Genomic DNA, 26,579 nt, shown 5'->3' with positions numbered 1-26,579 from the left:
GCAGAACTGGGCACACAATGGTTGAAGGAGAAAAAGGTGTCTAGTCAGAACCCAGACTTAAACCCCACTGAAAATCTGTGGATTGACTTGAAGACCGCAGTCCACAAACTAAAACTTAACTGAACTTGAGCAGTTCTGCAAAGAAGAGTGGGCCAATATCGTAAAGTCTAGATGTCCAAAGTTAGTAGAGACAGAGACATATCCCAACAGACTGAAGGCTATAATTAAAGCAAAAGTTGGTTCAACAAAACACTGACACAAAGGGGTGATCCTCATTGATTCTGGGTTGATATTTCCTGACATGTTGGTGTTATATCTTTCACTTGGATGTTATAAGTTCCACTGAGTAAATAGAGCTGGATAAAACAAAAACTGTGTCTGTCTTCATTTTAAAGGGGGTGATTCTTTTCTAGACCCACTGTACATTCCAAATTGGGTTTCTATTTTGATTATGTAATTGCCTTGTTTTAAATATCCACTGTAATGTTCATTTTATCTGTGTGCAACCATAAGAAATCCCAAAGCCTACAAGAAAACAGGAAGTTGTAATGTGTCAAACACACATTTTTGGAGCGAGGATGACAGGAAATTTTTCACAACCCATAAAAAGAAATGAACATAAATCACTATACAGGCAGGCAAAAGCACAGCAACAGTGTCATAATTAAAATGGTTCCTGGCCTACATTTTTCCATTCATCCTTCAGCCTCTCATCTGCTGCTGTTGAGGATGTCATAGTCAGAGAGATCATGATAGACAGAGATTTCACTATTGAAAGTGCATGGATATTCAAATAGCTATGCTCTCTATCAAGCATACACACCTGTTACTGGAATGAAGACTTAACGAGAAAATTAACCTTCATTCTAAAACAACGAGCACTCTAACATGGTTAATGAATGAATCAACCACTGATTAGGTTAATGAGTTGAATAAAATATATTTGGCCAAGAATACAGAAGTGTACATTATTAACATTCATTATCATAATAATCACATTCTTAATAATGAATAATCCAAGTAATATCTCCATTGAAAAAGTAAATCAACTTTAAATGTTTCTTCTTGTTTTTGTCTTTTGTTAAATCAAGTTACAGTAGAAACATGACAAGAAAGCTTTCTTGGCATATTTTAAGACATGTCAAAGAGGCAAACATGGCGATTAAACACTGGGGTGTCATACTGACATCTTCTTCAGGCAGCTTGAGTCACTTTCTGTGACAAGACCACTGAGGGGACTATAAAGCGTCTTGCTGTTATGGTAATGCGTTACGATAAATGGAACTGTTAACAGGCACAAATGTAGCAGTTTCGTTTCTGGAATAAATGTGCCAGCTGTCTAGCAAACTGTGCATTATTTTGAAAAGAACATATTTATAATGAGTTTCTAATATTTGAGACCGACCGTCAATGGCATGCCGGCTTTACCAACACCCACTTAACGGTCTTTAGATTAGTGTACAGTACATAACATCGGCAGTAACAATGACAGTCTCAAGTATTCATGTCATACCTGCCTCCCTTAATTAACATCTCTATTACAGCTGTACACATCGTATGTATTCCAGACCCTATTTAAAGTCATCTCAAATGTCAAAAAGTAACCCCAATTACCTGAATCTTCCCAATTAAATAAAGCATTTTACCCTAAAACAGCAATTGTGGGTAAAGTGTGCCATATGATTTTAGGGTAAGACATTTCTTCTCAGTAACTTTTACCTCCAAATGCTTTTACTATAAGAAATAATTTTGAAAATGTCTTCACTAAATTTAAATATCCTGAATATTATAATGGTTAATGAAGATTATAATAAATTAGAAAAACATTAACACTTTTCCAGCAAGGATACATTAAATTAATCAAAATCACTATTCTTTTGAACTTCCTTTTCAAAGAATTTTGAAAAAAAAAAAAAAAAAAAAAAAATATATATATATATATATATATATATATATATATATATATATATATATATATATATATATATATATATATATATATATATATATGAGAAAGTTTTTTTTGTGCAGCATATCAACATTCTAGAATGATTTCTGATGGATCATGCAACAACAACAACAACTATTACTGTTTTTACTGTATTTCTGATCAAATAAACGCAGCCATTTGTTCCGTATTTTTGAGAATCAATTCAGTGCACATCCATGTCAGACACACACATAGCTTCTAATATATGTCACACTATGAACGGAGACATTTGTAGGCTATGATAAGAAAAAAAAAAAAAATAACAACAGTGCGGTAGATAGGCCTGCTAATGTCTCCCCGTTTGTCTATGATCAGCGTAGCATTTTTAACATCTTGGAACATCATCAGAGAATGCCCTTTTAATTGGTCGTTTCAGTCATTGTGAGTCACGTATCAGCAACGATGACGACAACTGACAACAGCGGGAAATGTAAGACTGACTACCTCTGAGCAGCCGGCGAAAAAGAAGAGAGCACAAAAATATAGAATTGAATGGGAAGATGACTACCCATGGCTGGAATGCATTAATGACAATGAATACAAGGCCATCTGAACCATATGCCGACGCGTTTTTTTCTGTTTGTCACGGCGGAGTGTGTTATTAAGCAGCACGCATCAGGCGATAATCACAAGAGGAGTGAGAGGGTTCAGTCTTTTATATTGATTAGGCCTACTGTGCTATTCTATAAATATTTAGGCCTAATAAGTTGTATAATAATATGCAATAATGTATGAAATATATTTATCTAAATGCATCAATTAGTTTCCACAATATTCACCAGAAGTCATCATTCCAGGGGTTATTTTTCAAAGTTTTCTTCCGTGGGGGCATGTCACCAGGAGAGAATTCATTTAGTAAATGCTCGTTTTGAGACCATGGTGAACTTGAGATGGTTTTGCACAGGGCGCTTGACTTGAGTTCAGACACTGAGGTCTTAAAGTGACAGAAGCTGCTAATAAAGCTGCTGTCACCATTTGTGTCAATGTTAATCAAACATCAGAAAGAAAGTAATTAAGTAAATGTCCATATTCTAGACCCCTTAACCCGACCCAATACCTAAACTTAACAACTACTGTACTTTACTTAACTATTAATAAGCAGCAAATTAGGAGTTTATTGTGTTGCTTAATCTAAAGTGTTACCCAAATATTTAATTTCATTTAAACAATCTATACAAGAAATGACATGCCTATCCAGCTGATTAATTTATTTTTTTGGCTTTGCAAATGAAAATACGTTAAGTATAAGATTTTAAATAAGACCTACTGAAACTAGGATGATACTTCTGCTCCATGTTGATGAGATATTTGCAGATGGAGAAGGTATCTCATAAAAGATTAAATGGCGAAGATGAGCAGCCCACACTTAACCTTCATCTTTATCAATATACAGTACATCACAGTTGATAATTTATGGTAGTTATTTACAGCAACAGAAATTCAAAAATATGAAGATGCAAACTAAATAAGTTAGAGCTGCTGAATGGCACCCGGCAGCCTGACTCAGTAACTAGTGCTCTGGGTGCTAATAACTGTGGATGGATGTGTAAACAGCTACCCGATTGGCTCCACCTGCTGCACCATAGATATGATGCAATAACAGAACATGTATAAACACCTGTGAAGCTGGGCAAGGAATGTTTTTACCAGAATTGATGGGTTGTGCATTTAGGTTTATTGTTTGCATGTTTTAACTAACACTTATTCTTTGTGAGTTATTCTTTCTTTGAGTATCATAAACCGATATACTGTAGGATCCCCTCCAGCAATTTCACCAGACAAACAATGAAAATGATTTGCATATTATTGCTCGAGAACTTGATTTATGTGTTGAAAAGAGGCCTGGAGGGTAGTTCATGATTTCCAACATCTTGCGAGGCACCACTTACAGTTTGTTTCCAGGACATTGGTTGAATCTCCTCATTGGTTCCATATGAGTCTTCATTCTAAGTCAAAAAGACCCTTTCCCATAATAATAATTATATATTTTTGATTGTTTTGTTCAATTTCTAAAGGAAAAAAAGACTAATTATTGCCATTTAACATTTGATTTGAAAGTCATAATTTTGAAGATTTATTGTGCCTAAATCAGAAATGATCAGACTATTATTACTATCGTTTATTAACAACTTTTCATTTATTAATACAATTTAATTGAAATATCAGTTGTCACAAAGCCATTCATATTCAGCATTGCCTTTATTTCCTGCAAATTATCTTTCTCTGTCTCCGCTCTCTCTGTTTGAAAAAGAGTTCCATTTAAAATTGTTTTATGCATTAATTTGCATGCTAAATAAGAGATGAAAAAAAAAATCTCTAGTGTTACTTGATTTTAAAGTTTGTGAGAAGTGATCTTCTCAATTCACCAGCGGTATTTAGAGCTGATACTTCTATCCATCCCTACTGATTTCTGATGTGGTCTTACAACTGTGTGGTGAGAGACAAACGCATTACTGGGAGAATCAACCAAGCAGCCACATGGAGACCGTAATGTGGTCGAGTAGAACTTTAAAATAATGAAAATAATATTTGCCTACTTCTGCAACCAACAGATATAAGATGAATTCCGAAGCATGATTAGGCTCTTGTTGTTCTCTTTCACTAAGCCCCTAAAACACCCCAACACCTCCCCCATGAGAACAGCATAAATATGAAGCGGTGTCACTCCATTTCCCTCTGAACACCATTCCAGCTAAATGCCTGGCCTGGGTCTCCCCCATCACAATAATACAGTGGCATCAAAGGATCCTCAAGCAGCCCCTCATCACCAGAGAGAGCGACACATCAAATGCTGGGGTCAGGGGTTAAGCATCCCGTTTCTCGTTAGCATTTTATCCAGCCTGATCGTTGACAAGCCACTTCCACCAATGATATTTATACAAGAACAGATGGTAAGGCTCTACGCTTACTTCTCTTTTTAAGAGCCTTTGTGTATGGAGCCAAAAGAGTGTCAATAATGATAAATGCACACACTACATTCACATATGCACACATAGGATTCATACATGCACACACATGATTCATAAATACACACACAGGATACACAAATGAGCACAAAATTCACAAATGCACACACAAAATTTAAAAAAGCACAGAAGATTCACAAATGCATACAAAATTCAGAAATCCACAAAAAATTCAGAAATACACACACAATTCAGAAATGCAAACAACATTTACAAATGCACTCAAGATTCACAAATGCACAGGACAAGATTCAGAAATGTATTTCTGATGCACAAACACATATATCTTGATTTACAAAACTGCTTGCGGTCTGTGAACTTCACTGCATTTGTGTGTGAATTTTGAGACTCCCCTGACTCCCCTGACACACAAATGCATTTTTTTAAACAGGGAATGATCTGCAACCAATCAGATATCTCCCTTGTTTTAGCCAAGCACAAGAATGCACCCACGTGGGGGATTGTTTACTTATAAGCCAATCACATGAACGTGTGTGCATTTATCTTTATTGAGACTCTTTTGGCTCCATATTTTGTGCTCTATATTAAAAAAAATGTAGGAGCACCGTCAAAAATTTAGGAGCACCTTCTAATCAATAATCAAATATTCTGACTAAAAAAAAAATGAACCCTTTATTACGAGGTGATATTTGACTCGTTTAAGTGATTTACAGGGAATTTTGCTTTTACCTCTGTATTGGCATTATGACATCTTTTATGTCAATTAAAAACAAATATTTATAAGCTTTTTAACATTTCTAATCAAAACAACAGAATAAAATCCAGTAGAATAATAAGTAGAATAAGTTACCAATCAAATTAAATCAGTATTTAAGAAATACATTTGTACTACAGAGATGGCACAGAAGAACACAAAAGTGGCTTGTATGTGTATTTTCAGACATTTAATGAGGCTCAGAGGTCGAATGAGTGCAATTAAATTCATAAATTTGTGTTGAGGTTACGGTTTTAAATATAACATTTTGAATATAGAAATAATAAATGATTTACATAACAGAAAAGATACTTGAAAAATTTAATTAAAACTGATTTATATCACTGAATCATTCATTTCATTGATTAGTTCGAACGGCTGATTCATTCAATAACGAAGTCCTTTTCTGTCTTTATGAATGGGTAACTGTATCATTGACTTAGTACATTTGTTTAAAAATGCAGTTCATTCATAAATGAAACTCTGTGTTTTAATGGCGATGCACAGCAGCTCAGCTGTTCTTTGTTGACAAAATAGAGCAAAATAAGGCAATAGTGTTGTAGTCAGACAATATAAGTCACTTATTATTAACTTAATGTTTAATGAACTGCTGTATTAAATCAATATGACATTTGCAAACCCCCTTAAATAATAATTAAAGACTGTCGCTCATTTTAGTTCATCATGAGCTCACAAACCTCCATTATAATCAACGAAGCTCCTTACACTGCACAATGAATCTCTTATTTACACTCGGTCTACACTTTGTTATAATGAAAGGATAAGTCTGTGATTAATTACTCAAAGCTATAAAGAAAAGTTGTAAGAAGGCTACGTTAGAAACCTTTGAAGCTTCCTCATCGCAAACACAAATATGCTGATCGGGTCAGCCACACAGGTGCTTCTAAATATTTGTTATAATCGCATGCAGTAGTTTCCAGTTACACCGTAGAGCCCTGGATGGTGGTTGAAAATATTGTGAATGTTTCTCTATTCTAAAACCATCATAATAAAAATGCATTTACTGAGTACTATATACTAAATCTGCTTTCCATTGATGTATGGTTTATTAGGATTGGACAATATTTGTCCGAGATACAACTATTTGAAAATCTGGAATCTGAGGGTGCAAAAATATTACAATACTGAGAAAATCACCTTTAAAGTTGTCCAAATGAATTCTTAGCAATGCATATTACTAATCAAAAATTAAGATTTGATATATAGGGTAGGAAATTTATAAAATATCTTCATGGAACACAATCTTTACTTAATATCCTAATGATTTTTGGCATAAAAGAAAAATTGAAAATTTTGACCCATACAATGTTTTTTTTTTTTTTTTTTTTTTTTTTTGCTATTGTTAAAAATACACCCCAGCGACTTAAAATTGTTTTAGTTCTCCAGGGTCACATATGTTCATTGATCTTCTGAGATAAATGTGCTTCATGCACTATGGAAACATACTGTAACTTTCAGGACTACAAACATTTTTGGATTTAATGTGCATAATGCTCATGTAAATTTCTGCTCAATCACCTGGATTGCAGTTTTTAGGGTGAGGAGAGTAGGGCAAGATGTGTTGCTTCCACATAAACATATTTAAAAAGGGTTCATTATTTATTAATTTTTTTTGTCAACATACATTTCAACAAGGTATTAAAATGAAATGTCAAAGCAAACTTTAATACTCTAAACAACACTGAAGGAGCAGCACATCATTGCTGCATATATGTCAGGTTTGAGCAGAAGATTTAGCTGCATTAGGTATGGCAGGGGTTATTATTTATTATTCATGTTGGTTGCCATGCTAATGGAAAAACAAATCATGCATATGAATTCATATATTCTTGCTCTTGAGTAGCTTACATAACTATCATCATGACATCAGTAATAACATGTGATTGTAGCAATGTAAACTACTAATAATAAAAAAACACTAGATTCTTAAGAAACTGTGAGGGGTGCATACCATGGAAGAACTCACTGCCACGATGTCACAATCTCAGAATTGTTCCTATTTACTATGTAGGGCAAAATGGGCTCAAATCGCTAACCCAAGGCTAACCAGTGCTAAGATATGTCTGGAGCTCAAACGGGCCAATAAATGGCTGAAGGATGTAACTATGCAGTTGCTAGGGTTCTCTGGGTGGTTGCTAGGGTGAGACTACACTGTAAAAATGCATCTTTAGAATACTGGCAGCAGAGACGCCAACATTCTACTATAATTCTACTGTATGAATACTGGGAAATTGCTTTACAGCTTATTACCGTAAAAATTAAATACAGTATTTTTCCAAGTTTATATTATTTTATTTTACAGTCAAATACTGGCAGCAGAGATGCCAGCAATATACTGTAATTCTATCATATTAATACTGTGAAATTAATTTACAGCCATTTACTGTAAAAAATAAAATAAATGCAGTACATTTCTGTGATTATTTCATATCTGTCATATTGTGACAGTTTATTTAAGATCTGTACAGTATCTTACTATGGCTTGGTGATATATGAAAAAAAATATCTCAATATTGTCACATTTTTTACAATATTCAATATATATCTCAATTTGTTTGCATTTGCATATAAATAATAATGAAAAAAACTTGGGGTAATAATTAAACTTGGAAATGTTATTTTTTATATATATAGACAGAGAGAGTGTATACCAAAGACTTAATACACTCTCTCTGTCTATATTATGAAAACTGGTAAAACAAATGAAAAAAATATTATAAAAGTTAAATTCCTATTTAACAATAATAATTCGCATTTATTAAGCAGACTTTTTCAAGTTTGTTGGAACATAAATGTAAACTTAAATATACATTTAAAGAAAATAAATACAATTTTATAAATAAAAATCAATTAAACTGAACAATTAAAAAAATAAAATATAAAATATAAAAATATAAAAAATAAATAATAGTAATGCTGCAAACACACTAGTGTAGCAGAAATGAGTCAAATCAGACAAATCAAAGAGTCTATCAGAGCTGTGTGCATTGAAACATGAGCTGAATTCCTCAGGAAGTCATAAATCAGTTCTAGTGCCACAGGAACCAAACAAGATAACCAACCAACCAACTTGTTCACACAACAGCTTTCAACATTAACACCAATAGAACAATTATTGACAATTTTAATTCAAAGAAGAGATTGTCAAATTTATTGTTCGTGATTGGAATGCAACGCTGGACATCACATGTAAACCCAGGAGATCAAGTTAAATACTTGCATTGACTTCCCCCCCCAGCCAGTGAAACCAGACTGAAATTCCTAAGGGGGAAGGGCTTTAAACCTTTGTCTTCACAGAAAAGTCCTTTGCCAGAGAATGGCAAAGAAACCCTTTTTATACATTATATATGGACCAGAATGAACTCAAAAAAGACTTATGAATGAATCATTCTATTGCTTAACTCCATATTCATTTACGTGTAACCCACACATTTGACTATCATGTTATAATCACTTATCGTGTATGTTTTCTTTAAATGACTATGGTATAGCTGAAGGGTACATAGTCGTGTTTGATATGTGTGTGATTGAATTTTCTTGCTTGATATTGCCCTGACAATCATTTATTTGTAAAATATATCATAATCATGTTATAGGAATCATGTCCAAAATTAGACCCTGTGAGGCAAGAACCACATGCTTGGTAAGATAAACAAATGATTTATGATACCCAAGACTCAAGAACATATCTGATTGGTCAAGGCAACATTTGAGGGGTGGCCAACAGGAAGTTTTAAATACTTTGGACACGATGTAATTTGGCTTTTAGTCATGCCTTGCTTTTAGTCTGCCTTTAGTTCTAGTCTAGCTGCTGCTATTAGCCATGTCGGCTTTTAGTTCTAGCATTGCTCGTGCTATCAGTCATGCCTGCTCTTAGCTTTTAGCTTGTAGCTTTGCTACCTAGCTTTAGCTTGTAGCATCTAGCCATGCGGTAGTCATCATTGTTCTTTGAGCGCGGTTCCAGCGTGCCTGCCTGCTGCTACTATGAGAAGGAACACAACCTAGTCTCGCCAAACTTTATTTCTTTTCTTTTCCGTTTGAGAGTTTCGTGTTCTGAGTTAAGTTTTGTAACGTCCATTCAACTTCAACCAGCGAACACGACTCTGCACTTTCAGCCAACGCCCAACAACCACGGGCTTCCCAAGACGTCACTTCAGAGACTGAACTTCCAGCCAATCAACGACCTCGGGATAGCCCTTTCACCGAGGCTCCTTCTTCACAGGAGATGCAAGTAACTTTACCTCCAGACTGTGACCTTTACTGGTGTATCTAATATAATTTTAACCTCATTGAGGAACTCAATGCGAGCGCTAATTACGTGATTGATGGTTGTTCATGTTTATGCAATTTAACGTATTGCTGTTAACTTGGGATTCCATATTTCCATTCTCTTAAACTCATCTTTCCCTAACTTTCGACCTTCCTGCAACTTGTGTGAATGTGTGTGTGCGTGCGTTTATGTGTTAGATTAGTTTATATGTCTTAGATTTATCTAATAAAGCCTTATTCATATTGAAAAGAGAAGTATCTTGTGTTTTGTGCTTACAAGTTAATGTCTTAAGCTGCCGATCTTGTTACTGTGCTAATTGATAGTGTTTTCACTATAGTTTGGATATTAGTATCCAGCGCAGATTTGATGTTAAACGGCTCGTTCACTGAACCGCAGGCGCGTCTCCGTGAACAGCCGTGAAACAGTGATTCTGTTCAAATTCCCTTTAAAATCTTAAATGATTCCCTTTGAGCTAAATTGACCTGTTTCCTTTACACTAGCAACCAGCAACATTTGTGTTTGGTATAAATGACACAGAACATTTAAAGTGCGTTCTAATTTCAAACTTACATTGCAGTCTGTTAATTATAAAAAAAAGTACACTCTACCAAACATATAAAAGTATACACTGGTCAGTTTAAATAGACCATAGTATACCAGTCATCTCTGCTGTTATGCCAAGGACGTTTTTGCTCAAGTGAAGAGGATGATCTTTTCCGTCTAGTTTACATTTAAAAAAAAAAAGAAAAAAAAAGATATTATAGTTTAACATTTAGATACATTGCAAATATGGAAACATTTGGATATGTGCAGAACGAGAAGTGAGCAATTTCCTCCAAATACAACCCGCGCTCGCTTGTCCTCGTATGCAAGCACTTATACACTGTCATGATCTAATGCACTGTAAATGCCAGATTTTTAAAAACAAATAGGCCTAGCGGAATGCAAAACTTCAAAATCAAACATTTTGCAGAACAGTATCAAATAAAGTACTGGTCATAATACTTGCATAAAATGTTTGATGTGAAAAAAGTGGTTCATTGACTGCGCAGCACAGCCACAAGTGCCACAGTTACGTTTGGGCTAAATTTAATTTTTAATACTATGGTGTCATTTGAAAACATTGCAATTGCGTTTTAAAATGCAACAACGAGTACCACGAAACCATTTAAAGAGGTGCATTGAGCTGTCTCCTTGACTGGAAAAAACCAACAATGAGGCGGAGTAACGTAGCCCTCAACAATGCTGCAGTTTTTGTGAGAGCTGCCAACTTCTCCACCCCATTTATAGAGTGAAATTCTCTGACTACCTTTATCTAACAGGACTGTTGTTGAATCTTCCAAAAGTTTTGCCTTGGGGTCCTTCACATGCGGCAGCAGCACTTTCCACTGCACCAATAACACAAGGCTGCCGGCCGATGTGCCTGACTTTAAATCGGCACTACTAAACACGGATATCGGCCGATGCCAATATATTAGAAAATGACAAATATCGGCCCGATATATCGGCCGACCTCTAGTAAATACATGACATTTCAGATGCAGATTTCAACATTTTTTTCGTATGTTGGAATTAAAGACAATAAGTACCGGAAGAAGTGCTTCTTATTCTCCCAAAATATAAAATGGAAGAAATAGTTGAAACTGAACACAATCTTGCTACTCAAGCTGTGTATGAACACACACACACTCACACACAAATATTATATATATATATATATATATATATATGGAAAAGAAGCAAATATATATATAAATAAAAATAGCACATATAAATATATATATATATATATATATATATATATATATACCGTATTATACTGTATTATCCAGTGGTGTATAAAGTATCTGAAAATCATACTTCAGTAAAAGTACAAATATCTTATTAGTTTTCTGCAGTGTTAGGAGCTTGTTAGAATTTAACTGTACCATTACCTGAAACTGCAGAAGGCTTTCCATATATCCTCACAGCTACATATTGCTTCTCAAAGTGGGTTTCTTAAGGCATTTCCTTAAAAAAACAAATACAGCAGTTGAAGTAGGACATCTCTGTTCCATTATAGACATGGCTTTCCCCAGAAAATACTCTTAGATCAGGAAAGAGAATTTGCAAAGTATATATATATATATATATATATATATATATATATATATATATATATATAATTGTATAAAAAAGTGTATTAATAAAGTATTTTTAATAAGTGGGTTAGGTTTGTCTTAGTGTCTTAATTTTTAGATTTACAAGAGTTGTTTTTTTTTTTTATTGCACATTCATGTATTCAGCTATGGTATGTTTTAGTTGTGGGTGATAAGGTTCTTCTGATGAATATGAGGAAGCGTGGAAGAAAAGGAGGAAGGATTGAACCTGGCTTTTCAGGACCCTACATTATTGAGAGACTCAGTGGCAAACTTAACACATGAAAACCATGCAGAAGAAGCCAAACTGGGAGGTCCCACTTTATATTAAGTGGCCTTAACTACTATGTACTTACATCAAAAAATAAATGCGATGTACTTATTGTGTTCATATTGTATTGCAACTTTTTTTTTTTGCTGCTATTGAGGTGGGAAACAGGTAAGGTTAGGGACAGATTTGGTGGTATGGGTAAGTTTAAAGGTGTTTTAAGGTGTAAGGGATGGGTCAACGTGTAATTATACATGTAATTACAGAAATTAATTACAGATGTAATTATGTGCAGACATTTTTCAAATATAAGTACAATGTAAAAACATGTATGTACACAATAACTGCATTGTACCAAATTAATAATTAAATTAAAGTGGTTGGTTTTTTTTTTTTTCAGAACCATGTACACCAGCTTTATGCAATTGTTGCATCTTCGTTGTTTTCTAGACAGTTCAGATGCCTAATGAAGGTAATTTCACTTTCCAAAAAGTAATAAAAGTATTAAATACATATTTCGGAACCATCACAGACGTGTTATTAAACACTTTTCACAGATGAGGTTCCCCATTGAGGACATTTAGCTGTGCCCTGTGAATGTTGGAGCACACTGGATTCTTGTGGTGCTTGTGTATTATTTAAGTACTTAAATTATATGAAAATTTAAATTATATTCCAAAAAAAAAAAATTCTTGGCCTATTGTTCAAACATTATTGTTCACTAGTACAAAGTTATTATTTTTTTAACTGTGGGACTATATTTCTTCTATTTTTTTCTAATCTACAGATATTCTTTAATGCTTTAGGTCAATAATTTAAAGGTTTATTTATTTTAATTACCTAATAAGAATCTTCAGCAAAGTCAAATGAATTAGTTAATTTAGTCAAAGATGCGAAGCAGAAACCAGTAGTAGAATTTTTCGATGAGCTAGGAATGATCGATAGACAGCTATTTTGTGTTACGGTGGGAAAACATGACAAGGTAAGACAAATTGACAGAATACCGACTTATTTAGTTCCAGCTCGTCTGTCACCGTTCGAGTGACTTGGATGCGAGATAAAACACTCTGATAACCTCCAGTTTTAAAAGAACGTGCTCCTTGCTGCAGTCAGTTTCAAAGTTCTCTCTTATGTGATTCAAAATGTCATAAGTGCCACAAACACAACAAGTTTTGTTTTAGGTGCTGCTTTTTCAGTTTCAGTTATTTCTGCTCATTACAGTCATCATTCCAGTTTTTTAAAGAACACACTCCTCGCTGCAGTCCGTTTCAAAGTTCTCTATCCTCTCTGCTTCAATTAATTTTCTTCTATTTTCCACATATATTCCTATCATGAGCGCACGGTTAGGCAAAGACAGCCCAAAATGGACAGCCCATAATGCATTGCATACTACAGTACAAAACTGTAATACATAAATACAGTACGTGTGAGTGGAGCTAAAGAATCATGAGCGCCAGTAGGCTTTTGCGTTGAGAGCGAAGCTGTGACAATACCGTGAGGACAAAACCAACCAAAACAAACCATGGCTAACAGTCAGATTCAGCGTATATTTATGATCCAGAATCAGATCCAGAGGCTGAAATTTAACAAGAGCTGCATCAGCAACGTCTCTATGTGGTATGTACTGAAACTGAATATATTTGCTTAGCGGTTTTAGAAAATGACTAAGGTCCACTTTGTCTTTTTTTTTTTTTTAAGCTGTACATTCGGAAAAGTGCAGTTTGATGACAACATCGCATGTTGTTTACTTGATGTGCTTACACGCCGATAGCTAAGTTAATAACACAGAGATATTTTAAGCAGCTTTACTCACTGCCTGCGGTTCCAACACACGATCGTGACCCTTTTTCGTTGGGACTGCATTATCCTTAAGAAATAAACGATGTGCAAATACGGTGTCAAACTGGCCCTTGTTTGTAAAACAAGCATCTTCGAAATGCAGGGAACAAACAAAAACACTTGCACAACTCCGTTGATGCTCTGTAAAAATAAACTCCATCCACTGGTCCCTTAATGCTGTTTCTCTTTTGGTAATCTGTGCAGGGTTGTCTTGCCCTGGCAACCAAAAACACACTTCTTTTGTGACATTTCGCGACGCTCTCGCTCTGATCAGTGATTGTCTGTGCTCAGCCTCTCAGTGCTCTGCTATACGGGAGCGCGTGCTCTTTCTGGAGAAGTGCCCTCAGGACCCATATAAGGAAATTCCGCTCCATCTAACATCACACAGACCCATACTCGAAAAAAACTTTCAGAAACTTGTGACAAACCGGAATGAGTATTTTTTGGAACAAAAATACTCCTTCAAACGTACAACTTAATTTTTTAAACTTTGTCCATGTTTAGCATGGGAATCCAACTCTTTAACAGTGTAAAAAACTCAGTATGCATGAAATGCCATTTCACCCCCCCTTTAAATAAATAAATGTCTGTTTGCCAGTTGAAGTCAAGTGTGCTCATCCCTATTAGTCTCCATGAGATTCTGCACTGGAGGAGGGAGAGGAAGAGGAGGATGAACGAGGAGAAGTAGACAAAGAAGAGGAAGGTGGAGGAAGGATTAAAAGGAAGATGATGAATAATAAAGAAAGAGGAAGAAGAACAACGAGAATAAATATAATGAGGATGAAGGATAAGAATGAGGATCAAAACTGAAAAGTAGGAGGAGGAAGAATGAAAAGGAAGAAGGAAGGAGGAAAAGAGGAAAAATTAGGAGGAAGATGAAGTACTATGAGAAGAATGAGAAGAAAAAAAGATGAAGAAGAAAGAGAAGAATGAGGAAGAATGAAAATGAAGTAGATGCAAAAGTAGAAACAGAAGAAGAGGAGGAGGAAGAAGAAATAGGAGAAGAAAGCATAAAAAAGGAAGAAGGTCAAAAAAAGAATGAGAAGGAAAACCGGAGGAAGATGAAGTCGAATGAGAAGAACGAGGAGAAAGAGTAGAATCAGAACAGAAAAAGCTTTATTGCCAGGTATTTTTAAACATACGAGGAATCAGGTGACAGAAGCTTCCACAGCACAAACAGATTACAGTAACAAGACATAGATAATAAAAATTGAATAAATAAATAAATAGGAAATAATAATATACAACCAGTGTTAATTTCGTTAATGAAGACGAAAAAATATTCGTTAACAAAAAAAAATTATGTGACGATGACGAGACTTTGATGAGCTAAAACTAATATCTGATGATAAAAACTATTGCAAAATATACGTTGAGTCTTCGTTAACAAGGACATTCAAAATACATCCTATAGGCTACTGTCTTGTCCTTAAAAATGTGCGTCCCTGTCTTTGGATTGCAATCGGATAAGGGGCGTTCACAGATCTAGTCTCAGTATGGCATTCACAGTGGATGGATAGACTACCAAAACACAAATTAGCAATCTGAATCAATGGCCTTAGCACCCGAAAGAGTAGGGATGAGAGGACCAGACATCCTGCTTTTCTCAGGAGTCACAATTCGTTGTTGATTAATTAAAGTTAGTGAAGGCGTGATTGGCGGAATCACCATCGCCATATTTCGAGCAGAAGAAGAAAAAGATGATAAAGAATGAGGCAAAGAAGAATGAAGAATGAAAAGAATGGAGGAGAAGAGTAAGATGATGAAGATGTGGATGAATATAAAAGAAAAGATGAATATACATAGAAAAACAAGGGAAAAGCTTTGCAGTGGAATACAAAACTGCATTCTGTGTGAATGACCCCTTTCCCTGTCTGTTGGTTCACCTTTCGCCTGTGAAGGTCCTCGATCAATTCAGTCTAATCTTAACAGCTCATGCAGCACATCTCAGCACATTTTGTTTTATGAATCCATCACTCCTCCCTCTGTAAAGAGGCTGCTATTGAAGAATGAGGCAGTTAAAACTAGACTGGACACAAAAGCAAACCTGCAGTGTGACCATGAAAGGACAGAGATAGTTGCTTACCTCACATGTGAAGAAGTGGAAACGGACTGGTAAATAAAGCGTGGAAGATGCTCATGAAAAACTAAAATGTGGAAGCATAAATAAAATGACCACTTTGACTCAGAAAGCATGTTAATTGATTTGTTACCGTTTTCATCCATATTCTGTTATGATACAAACTAATTTATAGTAAATATTTTACCTGCAATACAGCAGAAAAGCTAATGCACCAGTCCTACCATTAATCTAAAACAGTGCCTGATGGGGCATATCTGAGAGTATTTCAGGAGACAACTCTGTCAGAGCTCAGCCTGAGTCCCTCTCTTTCCTTCTCATCTGATTTAATGAGTGTTTAGGTTCAGCCTGTTTGCAGCCATCAAAGCAATGGTGCTTATGGAAGGTTAGAGCTAAACTTCCTCTCCCCCGCTGAGAGGGAAGACGACACCAGGATCCACCCCTCACCTTCTCATCCAGCATGCATGGCTCGTCTGCAGCTAATCAAGGGAGACTTGAGTCATTAATTATGGGCGCAGAATGAAACTTCCCCCTTTCCCTTCTCCCTTAACAAAATGACAGTAGTTTCCCCACTGATCAGATGCCTTACTGTTATATTAGCTGCCTGTCTAGTTATCTCGCCGCTGTGTTCATGTACTCAGACTGGATAGTGGGCGTTGTTGCAGGATTGTTAGTGGGGTCCTGATGAGGCAACACGGCGGTGCTAGGCCTGTCAGAGCTTTGAAAGGAAGGAATTAATTAATTGATCTGATTTTTTTATGCATGAATCATGTGGATGAGCCTCACACCGGGGGCATTCTTAGCAGCCTAGTTTCACAGGAGAATCATTCATCTTACTCAAGAGTGTCACGAAGCCCCTCATTTCAGCATAGGTCGGTTCTTATCACAGTTTTGAAAAAAGCAAAACAAGTAAGCGTAGAATGATTCAGAGTTGAGAGAGGAGGGAGACAGGGTAAGAACGATTATAAAACTTATCAGTACAGCTCATGAATATTAATCAAAGTTGTCAGGAAGTTTTATTTTTAGTTGTTTTTTAAAACGTAATATCAAAGGTTCTAGCATAATGCAATTAACAACTGCATGCACAAAATATTACCCTTATTATTGTATTATATTGCACTGTATTATAAATTATTATATCATTGTATATTATACTTATTGTAGACTTTAAATGCACATTTTTATCTGTAATTTAATATACAATCACACGCTGAGTGTTTGCAAACATATTTATTGTTAAATTGTATTATATTTTTACTATATATTATATCTGTATTTGAATCCACAAACACATGCCAAGCTGTTTTCAAAGTATATTTATCAATTATATCATGATATATAATATTTTTTATGTGATTAATCTTCCAAGATACTACAAATAAACATGTATTTTTGTATATGTAATTTAATGCACAAATACATTGAGCTGTTGCATTTGCATAAAAAAATATTTAAAAACTTTTACTTATTTTATTAACTTTAGACTGTTTTTCCACAAAACATGCAAAAAATAAAATTTTAACCCTTGTGCTGAAAATCCTTTACCTAATTTGGCGTTCAACGTCAAAAATTAACGGCCTTTTGAAAAAATTGCCTGTAACTCTTTCATTATTCTAATTTTAATAACCAAATCTTGAAATTTATTTACTGTATCTGTTTTGAAGATGCACCAATGAGGTTTATGATCAGTCAGTTCCAAAAAAAAAAAAAAAGAAAAGAAAAAGAAAATGAAAAAAAAAAGTTGTTCAATATTTGGTCATTTTTGGTAGCCCGGGTCATTTTTGACTGTAAAACATGACAAATGTAGGTTGGGGAATTTATTTATTTATTTTTAATTGAAGGCTATAGTGATATGAAAAGCTATAAAAGTGCTATACTTGAATGACTCTATAAGTAAGACAAGACACACACTCTCAGTTTGACGCTTGGCTACACCCAAAGTTTGACGCTTTGGCTTCTTCTAGAACTATTTTCATTGCTGGTGAAGAAATATAACAATTAACCGGCCATTGTTTGTCTGAAACATAGTCATATGATGCAATTTCAAGTTTTCCTTTCTCTTTGTAGTGTTACAAGCTCTTGTACATAAAGAAGATCTGTAAAGTTGCAAAGACTGATGTCTCAAATCCAAAGAGATATTCTTTATAAAAGTTAAGAGTCAACTACGCCCTCCTAAAAAGGCTCATTCTCACTGGCCCCCACATGTCTATGTCACAATGTGGGAAGATTTTCATAATGCCACCCAAATGTTCATTCAAAGAAGGAATTGTTAACTTTTATTCTTGCTGTTGTGGAGACACTGTGTTGTTCGTTGTTAAAGCAAAACTACTTTGTTTGGCCTTCCAAGAGAGGACACAACTATTCAGATGTGTGCAGCGCATTTTACAGAGGACGAGGACTGTTTCCCGAGAGAGTAGCCTACAATGTTTCTATAAAGTGGGGCAATTCCAACTTTACAAGGACAGTCTGGCACTTCTGACTCACAGTCTGTAAGTATGTTTTCATATTTAAATAATTTGCCATTGATGATTCAAATGTGAGTTTTGAGCAGTGTAGAGTAGTGCTTGTTGTTTGTTGTTTCTCTGGTCACAAATGCATGCATGGTTTTAAGTTTACACAGTGCGATACGCAACTCAAAGCGTAAAAAGACAGTATAAATCATCATTATAATCAGTAATTATGTTCCCACTGGATGCAACAAATGCCTCATTTATAATGGGTTTTATTGCTTTTGTCTTGTCGCCCCGGGACACACAGCATCACAGTATTTAAGGGGCGTAACATTTCCATCACACTTGAGGTATTCAGCCAATCACAACACACTGGATGGTGGCCAATCAGAGCACACCTCGCTTTTCAGAATGATGAAAAACATTCAGAACATTGGCAAAATAAACAATACAACATTAAAAACTAAAATTCTTCATTTTAAATGCATAATAGTAATCAGAAAACCATAATCTATAGTATGAAAAAATGCATATTCACAATTTGCTAGAGATAACATTGAACAGTTTCATTAAAGTATCAATTTATATATATATATATATATATATATATATATATATATATATTATAAGTGAGCATTATGTTGGCAAAGGTAATCAAAATAAAAAAATCATAAATGACACTGCACAACTAAACATTCAATCATTCAGTATCGTTGGCTGTTAACAATGAATTAAAACAATATTAATATAAATAATAATAATACCAACCAATAACTGATATAGCACCTACAAGTGATGTACTGAAATTTTGACAGCCACAAACATTTGGCCAAATTCTCGTTTTTGACGGAAACATCTACAACAGGTAAACATGTCAGTTGTGTGAAAGCTAGGGCTGCGTTGACAGTATTGATGTCACACTTTGAATCTACTTTCATTTTGATAAACCATTGCATGCACAAATCTACACTAATCATTATTTGAAGAATGCCTCCCATCCAATAATCACAATAAGCTTTGTGCTTTGTTACTTCTGATATGAAAAAGTCTGAGCTTCAAATTCTGTCAATTATATGTTATTTCTTGCACAAACTCAATAAGTGGTTTTCAATGAACAAACAATTTCAGTTCAGATTGCTACATTTAGGTTTATCTCAGTTATTACTGATATCATTAATCTTGAAAAGCTGAGTATATAGCTTAAAGGAGGGGTGAAATGCTAGTTTTTTTACACTGTTAAAGAGTTGGATTCCCATGCTAAACATAGACAAAGTTTCAAAAATTAAGTTGTACGTTTGAAGGAGTATTTTTGTTCCCAAAATACTCCTTCCGGTTTGTCACAAGTTTTCGGAAAGTTTTTTTCGAGTATGGCTCTGTGTGACGTTAGATGGAGCGGAATTTCCTTATATGGGTCCTAAGGCACTTCTGCCGGAAAAGCGCGCGCTCCCATATAGCGAGGCTGAGCAGCACAGACATTTCACTGATCAGAGCGATTCACTGATCAGAGCGAGAGCGTCGCGAAAAGTCACAAAAGAAGTGTGTTTTTGGTTGCCAGGGCAAGACAGCCATGCACAGATTACCAAAAAGAACAGCATTAAGGGACCAGTGGATGGAGTTTATTTTTACAGAGCATCAACGGAGTTGTGCAAGTGTTTGTGTTTGTTCCCTGCATTTCGAAGATGCTTGTTTTACAAACAAGGCCCAGTTTGACGATGGATTTGCGTATCGTTTATTTCTTAAGGATGATGCAATCCCAACGAAAAAGGGTCACGATTGTGTGTTGGAACCACAGGCGGTGAGTAAAACTGCTTAAAATATCTCTGCCTCCTTGTTAGTGCGTCCGCCTCCCATCGGAGACCCGGGTTCGAGCCCCGCTCGGAGCGAGTCGTTGCTGCTGCTGCTCTCGTTCAGTTTCAGCCTCTGGATCTGATTCTGGATCATAAATAAACGGCTGAATCTGACTGTAAGCCATGGTTTGTTTTGGATGATGGGTTTTTCCTCAAGGTAATGTCACAGCTTCCATATCCTCTCAACGCAAAAGCCTATTCGCGCTCGTGATTCTTTAGCTCTGCCCACACGTCACGCCTCCAGCCGGTCGTGTTTTTCCGGGAAAAAATTGGTACAGACTATCTTTCTCTTATGAATATAATTAAACTAAAGACTTTTTGGATTTATGAAGGATGCAGTACTACTCTATATGTACTCAAGATTAACAGGTGATTGAGTGAAAACGAGCATTTCACCCCCCCTTTAAATTATATACAGTAAGTATTATAATCTTACTAAGCAATTCCAACCATTAGCTCCAACTCTAATGTATGAATGCTGGAAGGCTGGGTCCACTTCTTACTGGCAAGTTCAAACAGAGCCACAGCCAGATAAAGAATGCATGGGAGTCAGAAACTTGAGAGAAAATCAATCAAGGTTTGACAACATGAAGCAAAACAGTATAATTTACAAAAACTGAGTGAAATGTTCAGCCATGCAGAAGTGAATGTTTCCCTTTCACAGTGAATGCCACTGATCATTCATTATTTTTTAGAGCCTCTGCCAATGTGCATAGTTCGGTCTTTTGTGCATCTACATAGAAATAATAGAGAGTGATGACTCTCAATTGAGCCAAGGATGATGAACGCAAGCAGCTAAGTGGGCAGGAAAATGAAAATAATCAAATGCCGAAATGTCAAGGTAGATTCAATGAAGTGACGTGATGGGTGGGCGGTAAAGAAAGGCTTTGGTTGTCATAGCAGATGAGGAGTTATTTAGTTAGCCTCAAAACTAAAATCAGCTCAATCAATTAACACCACAATGCCACAGCTATATGTGCTTTTTTGAATGGCTACATTCACATGATCAGTGTGATGGGGGCAGTTGTGACCTAATGGTTCGAGTCGGACATTTAACCCAAAGATCGCAGGTTCGAGTTTCAGAACTGGCAGGGATTATAAGTGGAGGGAGTGAATGTACAGTGCTCTTTCTTCCACCCTCATTTCCATAACTGATGTGAGACCCTTGAGCAAGGCACAGACACCTCAACTGCTCCCCGAGTCACCGCAGCAAAAAATGGCTGCCACTGCTCTGGGTGTGTGTTCATGGGGTGGTTGTGTGTGTGTGTGTGTGTGTGTGTGTGCGCACTGAGATGGGTAACATCTTTACAGTATTCCATATCTCCACAAATTGTATATATATATATATATATATATATATATATATATATATATATATATATATATATACATACATACATACATACATACATATATATATATATATATATATATATATATATATATATATATGATATATTGTTTTTTACCTGGCATTTACAACACAATGTTGGGGTCACTAAAATGTTGAAAACTGATATTTACATTTATTGTTCAGTGGACCGTCTTACCATAGCACCTATAAAAATATGCATGTATTATGTTTTGATAGTTACCTCAGCAGACACTTCACATAACAGCTATTCTGAGAGAGATGTAATATGCCCACTCGCAAGAAGAAAAAAAAAAAGAATATATTAATATGATCCCCTGCTGATTTAGTAAGTTTGCTGATTTTTGTAATTTTTAATGGTAGGTTTATTGTAACATACAGAGAATACAGAAACCCATAAAAACTTGGTGCATAAACCCTTGTTGGTATGCACAGAGGTAAGACTGTAAATCCTGTAAAGACTGTAAGCCACTCCTTTTTTGCCTCGGATGTATGTTTGGGGTCATTGCCATGCTGGAAGACCCATCCATGACCCATCTTCATTGTACTGGCTGAGGAAAGGAGCTTCCCGTCCAAGATTACAGTACATGGCCCCTTTCATTTGCCCCTCAATGCAGTGAAGTCGCCCAGTACCCTTAGCAGGAAAACTGCCCCAAAGCATAATCTTTCCACCTTCGTGCTTGACTATATGGATGGTGTTCTTGGGGTAATTTCTCTCCCTCCAAACACGACGAGATGAATTAATAATTTAGAATCATTTAGATGTTATTTGGCAAACTTTAAATGGGCCTGTACATGTGCCTTCTTGAGCAGGATTTCAGTCCATTGCTGCATAGTGCGTTACCAGTGTTTTGCTCTGTGAATGTGGTCCCAACTGCCTTAAGATCATTAATAAGCTCCTCTCGTGTAGTCTGGGGCTGATCCCTCACCTTTCTCATGATTACCCTTACCCCATGAGGCAAGGTCTTGCACAGAACTCCAGACCAAGGTCGATTGATGTTTGTTTTATATTTCTTCCATTCCTGAATAATCGCACCAACATTTGTCCCGTTCTCACCAAGCATCTTGCTGATGGTCTTTAGCGCATTCCAGCCTTGTGCAGATCTACAATCTTGTCTCTGACATCCTTTGAAAGCTCTTTGGTCTTGCACATGGTGGTGGGAGAGGTTGGAATGGAAGATACAGATTGTGTGGACAGATGTCTTATACACTTAACGAGCGGACATTAGGAGTAACTTCTTAAAGTGGCAGGACTAATCTGTGGGAGCCAGAATTCCTGCTGGTTGGTAGGGGATCAAATACCATAAAATTACAGACCCTTCATTTCTTTGTAAGTGGGCAAACTTACAAAACCAGCAGGGCATCAAATAATTTTTTTCTCACTGTATATTGTCAGTAAACCTTTAAATATCATGGGTTAAATATCACATTTTGAAGACAAAACAAAGATAAGAAAAACAAAACAAATCAGCCTCGAATGAAAAAGACTGGACACATGGCACATTAGCAGCAGGGAGCTGGAGAAAATGGAGAGAAAAGGGTACATGGGTCATTTCTGTCATCTCACTGCCTCTATTACAATGTGTTGCTGGTGCTTGTTTACAGAGAGCTTTTACATGTCAGCTAAGAGAAGAATTGGCCATCCAATTATGAGCCAGTGTAAATAATTTGACATTTCAGATTGATCATAAGGTGTGTGACAAAAGCTGTTAGATCTTAAAAAACTGGTGTCTGTTTGAAGAAAGCAGCAACAATATCAGAAACACATACTATGGGAGTTCTTCCTGCAAACACCGTAAATGATACACATCTATGTGACAAAGACACATAGATGTTAGCAGCTGAAAAATATGTTCCTTAACATTGAATTTTAGTATTACTTTCATTTTTTCCTTTTTTTTTTTTTTTTTTTTTGAAGAAGTTACTTATGTAGTACTTAAGTACTAGCTCCACAAGACTTCATTTATGTGACCAAAACACAGTAATATTGTCAAATATAAAATAACTATTTTGTATTTTGATATATTTTAAGTATTGCTGGGCAATTTTCAGCATCATTATTCCAGTCTTCAGTGTCACATGATCGTTCAGAAATCATTCTCTCATGCTGATTTGGTGCTCAAGAAACATTTCCTATAATTATGATGTTAAAACCAGTTGTGATGTTTAACATTTTTGAGGATTTTTTTTGATTAAAAAAAAAAGCATCTATTTGAAACAATTAAAAAATGTAAGTGCCTTTACTAGAAAAAACAAAACAAAAAACAAAACACATGTATTACACTGTCACCACTATTTAACTAAAACAAGTGGCCTAATTAATAAATTGTTGAACAAATTCTTAATTCACGGCAACAATTGACATTTTTTTATTTAGTTAGTTTAGTTATTTTTTGCAAGTTGTGTGGGGCTCTGTAGATTTAAACAAAAAGACAGAGGCCTGACTTTGGATGAGAGAACATCTCCACAGCCTCATTGGCTATGACTATAGCTGGTTAACAAACAATGCTGAATGAAAATGAATTGGAGTGCATGGTGACCGCACGCCTGCGCATTACACGCCAGGCTGTTATAAATGCTGCTCGGCTCTCAGAGGAACATTTGCATCCTCTTATTTCGCCTTCACTGTTAAAAAAACAAGACCTGTTGGGATACACCAAATTTATTTTTAGGGTCGTTAAAATCCCTAAGGGAGATAATGCAGTTTTAACATGGCTGGAGACATTTTAAAACACATCAAACTACACCGATGAACAAGGAGCTACAGATACAGTACACAACATTCCTAGTTCAAAAATGAACATTCTTCAAAAAATGTTTTTTTTTTTTCTACACAAGAACATGAACATAAAAAATGACTCAACCACAAACTATTATAAAACTGTATGACTTTCTTCTACACAACACAAAAGGAACTATTCTGAAGAATATCACATTTCTGGTGACCACTGACTTTCACTGTATGGCTATTTCTCAAAATATCCTCTTTTGTGTTCCTCAGAAAAAAGAAAGTCATAGGCTTGAAATGTCATGGGGGTTAGTTAATACGTTTTTTGGATTAACTTTGATTTTAAGATTCTGAACATTAGGCTGAACGCCATGTGAAGAACACGTTTTGAAGGAGAAATGAAAACAAGAGATAAATCAAGATAAACGCTTGAAGCTGAAAAAAAAAAACTTCTAGTTTTGCTAAAGGCTCTGACTGAGACCCCCACAAATGAGTCAAGGGATTTTCAGGCCCACCACAATCAATGTGCCAAATTTGACAACTTTTCTTCAAACTGTTCTGAGGGCTGTTATAGACTCCCAGCCAGAAGAAGAATTATAAAAGGAATGACAACAAAAACAGCAGGGACATGGAACTTCAGTGCACAGCCCATAACTGTGACAGTAAAAGTCTTTAATTATGTTTCCTTTATGTCTTGCATTGACATTTGAAAGTTTTATCATTAACACAGAGGGCAGAAAGTTATCGCACCTCATGCTAAGCTTGCCGAAGCCTGTGTGTGGGGGGGGGGTTCTTACCTCTGAAAGTAAACGGTACAAATTGGAGAGCGTTCGAGCAAGACACACAATATCATTGGAATAATGAGGGCTACTTGTTTTGTGTTTTGTTTTGTTTATTAAACCGAGAAATTGGGAATTTAAGTTCCTTAAGGCAGAGAAGAAAGATGCAGAGGTGGACAATAAAGCAGCAACTGATGACAGACACATGCAAAAGTAATTTGCTGTTGGCCAAATAAGCTAAATAAACTTTATGCGCACTCTACTATATTCCTAAAAATAAAGGTTTGGCATTGGCATATATGGTTCCAAGAACCTTTAAGGTATAAAGTGTATTTAGAGTATTAAAAACACTGCGAAAACCCAATTTATGCAACCTTTATTTTTGAAGAGTGTTTGATCACTGTTATTTATTAAATACATTGTCTAATGTGACAATCCTTTCATCCAATCAATAAAAACCTGCAATTCCAAAGTATTCTCAAAGTAAGCTCAGAAACAGTCAGTAGATTCCGGCTGGGCCTGCTAATGAGTCACAGCTTCATAACACCGACACATGTCCGCACATTCATGTCTTATCATACATTCAGGAGCTTGAACCACATATACGAGTAGATTGTTATACTACCTAAAGTAAACTACTTGCTTGTGAAATTCGATGCCACAATACCAGAGTGCTGTGGGAGTTGCTATGTGGTTGCTGTAGTGGTTTTCAGTATGTTGCTCTAAGGTTGCTAAGCTGTTCTGGGTAGATGCTTACCAACACAAGTCAAAAGAGCACACACCAAGGTCCATAGATATGGCTTAGTTTCCTCTTCAATGCAGGTTATAAGGTTTTAAAAAAAAGTATGACCATAGTAATAGTGATAACTTGAATAAGCAAACACTGACAAAAGGCGTATCCCTCCTTTCGTATTTTAAAAGGGGACAGAGGACAGACAACTCTATTTAGTGTAAAGCTTGGCTTTTGTTACTTGGCTCTTAGGGGAAAGGATGTGTGTGCAAGTGTTTGTGTGTATGCATAAACATATTTTGGGGACATATATATGCCCAGGAGTGAGCCAAATGTGACTAAACCTTCTTCTGGGGGCTTCCCCAATTATAAAAGTTTTTTGTTGT

General features: G+C 35.7%; 1 protein-coding gene across 4 annotated transcripts in view; it reads right to left on the bottom strand.

Moving 5' to 3' along the window:
• Positions 1–26,579, bottom strand: part of LOC127995703 (double C2-like domain-containing protein beta) — a 211,153-nt gene that overhangs the window by 120,067 nt on the left and 64,507 nt on the right. The gene's annotated exons all lie outside the window — the stretch shown is intronic.

The sequence above is a fragment of the Carassius gibelio genome, chromosome A5 (genome assembly GCF_023724105.1).
Source record: "Carassius gibelio isolate Cgi1373 ecotype wild population from Czech Republic chromosome A5, carGib1.2-hapl.c, whole genome shotgun sequence".
NCBI lineage: Eukaryota > Metazoa > Chordata > Actinopteri > Cypriniformes > Cyprinidae > Carassius > Carassius gibelio.
This window is presented reverse-complemented; position numbering and strand designations above follow the sequence as displayed.